The 5,000-nt window shown below is 40.8% G+C and overlaps 1 protein-coding gene across 1 annotated transcript in view; it reads right to left on the bottom strand.

Annotated features, from left to right (window-relative positions):
* Positions 1-5,000, bottom strand: part of LOC143280123 (TBC1 domain family member 2B-like) — a 66,044-nt gene that overhangs the window by 44,650 nt on the left and 16,394 nt on the right. The window lies entirely within an intron of this gene.

Below are 5,000 nucleotides of genomic sequence, written 5' to 3'. Positions count from 1 at the left end.
CTTCGTGTGTATACGCAAGCATAAGATCAAATACGCACGTTAAAGATCCTGTAATCCATGTCAGCGTTTGGTGGGTTATGGAAACAAGAACATACCCAGCATGCACACCACCGAAAGCGGAGTATGGCTGCCTACATGGCGGGGTAAAAACGGTCATACACGTTAAAAGCCCACTCGCGTATATTCAAGTGAAAGTGGGAGTTGAAGCCCACGAACACAGAAGAAGAAAAAGAAGACGACTTCAGGTCAACATAACACACGCACATTCAGAACCACAACACACCAGTCGAAAGAAAGAAAGAAAGAAGGGCAGGAAGAAGTAGGATTCTCCAAGCTGCTGTCATGAGTAGATCGGCATTGCTGAACATGGTAAGAAGGTGACTGTATGAAGCAATCAGGAGATCTGGGTTAGAATTTGATCACTGTACCCTAAGAGACAGATCATACAAACCGAAACTATACAGATGAGACACATGGACACAAGGGCGGGAAAAAAAAACGAAATCCCCAGAAAGGCAAGGGGAAGAGGGAGGAAGAAAGAGTTGGAGAATAAAAAAAAAAATTTTAAATAAAAATAAAAAAGGGGGGGGGAGGAGGGGGAAGCAGGAAGTGAGGGGGGGTTAAGAAGGAAGTTTTGAAGCACACAATCTGATGTTCACTTTCATATCTCTCTCGCTCTCTCTGGGTCAGCCATGAGCAGGAGGAGGTGAGGGAAGATGGACTGGGGGTGAGAGGGGGCTTGGGGGGGAGGATGGATGTGAGAAATGAAAAACATGGTCGAGTCAGGGTCAGAGAGAGAGAGAGAGAGAGAGAGTGTATAGCGGCAGTAGAAGTTGCTGTTGTTGCAGTCTTCAATTTAATTCAAATCTACAAACCATCTGCACATATGTGTCAGATATTTTAAATTCTTCAGACATTGATTTGCATGATATGGCACCTCGTGTTCTGGTGCCACCTGTCCCTCCCTGGGAGTTAACAAAAGCAAACGTCAACATATGTGCTTCTGACACAACAAAAGGAAAATCTCCACATATAATAGCAGCATCTGTCAGAATTGGATTAGAAGAAAAGTTTGATTATCATTTAAAAGTTTACACTGATGACTCGGTCCTGGATGATAGCAGTGCAGGATCTGCTTTTATCATTCCTGACCTAAAAACAGAAAAATTACATTATTTAGGTGAACTGGTGGCCATCCTTATGGCTTAAAATCATCTTGTTGATATACCAATCACAGTAAGTAATATCCTATTTTGTGTTGATTCTCAATCTGTTTTAAAAAGTTTGCTCCTTTTTGAGAATAATCAAAGAGAAGATTTATTGTTTGAAATTAGGTATTTATTGCACTCCATATTTGTGAAGGGTACAAATGTTGATTTTTGTTGGATACCATCCCACACTGGATTCCTTTATAATGACCAAGCAGACAGGGCAGCAAAAAGGGGGCCAAAGAATCATATAGATAGTATAAAAGTATATTGCCCATTGTCATACAAGGAAATAAGCAATAGACTAGAAAGAGACTTTCATAGGTGCTTGAATTCATGTCTAAAACCTCGTCAGTTGACTCTCTCAGACTTTGGTCCAAATCGCAGACCAGTTCTGAGTTTAGCTCTCAGACTATTATCAGATTCATTATGGACCAAGTATTATTGTTCTAATGTCAAGTGCATATGCTCTAGTAACCTGACAATTAAGCATATAATTTTTGACTGTAGCTTGATGAAGCCTTATGCACACGAAAGTGACTGAGAACGTTAATATTTTTGACTTTTTGCATTAATTATCAGTTGTTTCGCTTGTCAGTTTAATGACTTCTCTTTTACGAAGTCCTTTAAGTAATTTCCTGTAATTGTATTAAGATTTTTTTTTTTTTTTTTTTTTTTTTTTCAAACTTCACCCTCATTTCACCCTCATTTGCCCAGTTTCCCCCAACCCTCCATTCATTCACATCTCCCACCCCTTCTAACTGATAATACTGAAATGTATTCAAAAATACTTTAACAAAATGTCTTCAATCACCGATATGTGTGACGGGACATTAAACAAAATTCCTCCTCCTTCTCAATTTAGCGTTTTTCTGCTTTAAGTGGTATAGACGAAAGAAATAAAAGGGGAGGGGGGAGGGGGCAGTGGGAGGGGTGTGTGGAAACGCGCGCGCGCGCGCGCGCGCGTGTGTGTGTGTGTGTGTGTGTGTGTGTGTGTACAATAGTGTGTGTGTATGTGTGTTTGTGTTTGTGTGTGCATGTGTGTGTGAATGTGTATATGAGTGTGTGTGTGTGTGTGTGTGTGTGTGTGTGTGTGTGTGTGTGTGTGTGTGTGTGTGTGTGTGTGTGTGTGTGTGTGTGTGTGTGTGTGTGTGTGTGTACAATAGTGTGTGTTTATGTTTGTGTTTGTGTGTACATGTGTGTGTGAATGTGTGTGTGTGTGTGTGTGTGTGTGTGTGTGTGTGTGTGTGTGTGTGAGTGTGTGTATGTGTGTGTGCAAGCGCACACGTGTATGAGCATGTGTGTGTGTGTATGTGTGTGTGTGTGTGCGCACGCGCATGTGTGTGTGTGTGACACACACAAACACACACACACACACACACTGGCCTACAGGTTAAAACTGAATAAATAAAACAAAAAGTAAACACACACCACATCCAACAGTGCAAAACCAAAACCAACTCCTAAAACACTCACAAAAAGACTTGAACACAGCTTAGGATAAGCACACATGACCTGAAAATTGAAGAAAAAAAAGTATACTTAAACAAACTCACCTCCATGTCTTCTTCGTTTCGCAGACTATGATTTTTACGACCTAGATTTTTGTTTTGTTAAACCTTATATTGCCTTGCTTGTTCTGGATCTATAAATACCACCCACTTTGTTGGAAAAAAAAAGAGCTGCATAGTTTAAAAAAATGAAACAAAAACAGTAATACACTGATATAGCATTTCTTTAAAAAGAATGTGAAGACATCCGTCACATAATTTATCCATACTGTCTCAAGAAATGTTTATTTATTTACTTATTTGTTTATGTATTTATTAAGATGTTTCACTAGAGCGCATATTCTTGAAGCTCTATGCATTTTACAACATCAGGTCATTGCCAACATTGTTGCATGTTTCCATGACACTTTTCATTTCTCTTTTCCTGTCCATTTGCAGGTAACCCTGTATAACGACCACAGCAGAAAGATGTTGATGAATGAATGTAAGATTTGTGGAATGGATGGGTGAATGATGGGGAATTAAAAAATTGTTGAAGATTAAAAAAAAAAAAAAAGAAAAGAAAAAAGTATACTTAAACATTCAATAAGAAGTGGAGTGATGGCCTAGAGGTGAAGCGTCCACCTAGGAAGCGAGAAAATCTGAGCGCGCTGGTTTGAATCACCGCTCAGCCGCTGATATTTTCTCCCCCTCCACTAGACCTTGAGTGGTGGTCTGGGTGCTAGTCATTCAGATGAGACAATAAAACGAGGTCCAGTGTGAGGCATGCACTTTGCACACGTAAAAGAATCCATGGCAACAAAAGGGTTGTTCCTGGCAAAATTCTGTAGAAAAATCCACTTCGATAGGAAAAACAAATGAAACTACACGCAGGAAAAAAACACAACAACAAAAATGGGTAGCGCTGTAGTGTGGTGACACGCTCTTTCTGGGGAGAGCAGCCCAAATTTCACACAGAGAAATCTGTTGTAATAAAAAGAAATATAAATACAAATACAAAATAAAGAAGACATACTGTGAATCAGCAGTGAAAGACTGGGAGATGATACTGATCTACTTGATCAATCTGACACATTATAGAACAATTCTTATAGGGTTCAGCACATTAGAGAGCAATTTTTAAAGGACAGTTTACACTTTATATAAGCATCTAACAACACTGGCAATGTTCCTTGTCAGCTGAAAACTAGGAAGTGGTGTACAACCAGGGTTGGGAAATTTTGCTATTTCACTGATGTCACAGCACATGATGTTAGCTATTTATCTAGTTATTTGCATGTGTGTGCCTTGTATCTTATAAACATTATGTTACTGTATTGTATTGTATTCTATTCTATTGTATTGTACTGTACTGTATTGCATTGTTTTGCATTAATTTGTACTACTGTTTGTCACAACAGATTTCTCTGTTCAAAATTTGGGCTGCTGTCCCCCAGATACAGTGTGTCACTACAGTGTCACCACTCTTTTTCTTCTGCCTGCATGTGTATTTGTTTTCCTATCCAAGTGCATTTTTCTGCAGAATTTAGCCAGGCAAAACCCCTTTGTTGCCGTGGGTTCCTTCACTTGCGCAAAGTGAATGCTACACTGTACAGGACTTCGTCTTATCCAACTGACTAGCATCCAGACCACCACTCAAGCTCTATTTGATGGGGAGAAAATACTGGTGAGTGTAGGATTCAGTCAATCCTATGTGCTCAGAACTCTTTCACTTCCTAAGCGAACAAGCTACCACTAGGTCACCACTGCAGCTTTGTGGGCTAGTCAGCCTTTGGAGATCACCCAAAAGCCAACTGTCTTCTTCTTCTTCTTCTTCTGCATTCACTCGTATGCACACGAGTGGGCTGTTATGTGTATGACCATTTTTACCCCACCATGTAGGCAGCCATACTCCGTTTTCAGGGGTGTGCATGCTGGGTATGTTCTTGTTTCCATAACCCACCAAACGCTGACATGGATTCCAGGATCTTTAACGTGCGTATTTGATCTTCTGCTTGCATATACACACGAAGGGGGTTCAGGCACTAGCAGGTCTGCACATATGTTGATCTGGGAGATCGTAAAAATCTCCACCCTTTACCCACCAGGTGCCGTCACCGTGATTCGAACCCGGGACACTCAGATTGACAGTCCAACGCTTTAACCACTTGGCTATTGCGCCCGTCAGCCAACTGTCCTACAGCCCTCTTGGCTAAGAGAGCGGGGATGTATCTTGGGCAAGACACTCTCCACAATGATCAAATTCTAGCCCAGATAGTCTGGACAGCAGTTGTCTCCACTG

This window comes from Babylonia areolata, chromosome 3, assembly GCF_041734735.1.
Source record: "Babylonia areolata isolate BAREFJ2019XMU chromosome 3, ASM4173473v1, whole genome shotgun sequence".
Taxonomy (NCBI): Eukaryota; Metazoa; Mollusca; class Gastropoda; order Neogastropoda; family Buccinidae; genus Babylonia; species Babylonia areolata.
Note: the sequence above shows the minus strand (reverse complement) of the source record. Positions and strands in the feature narration are given on the sequence as shown.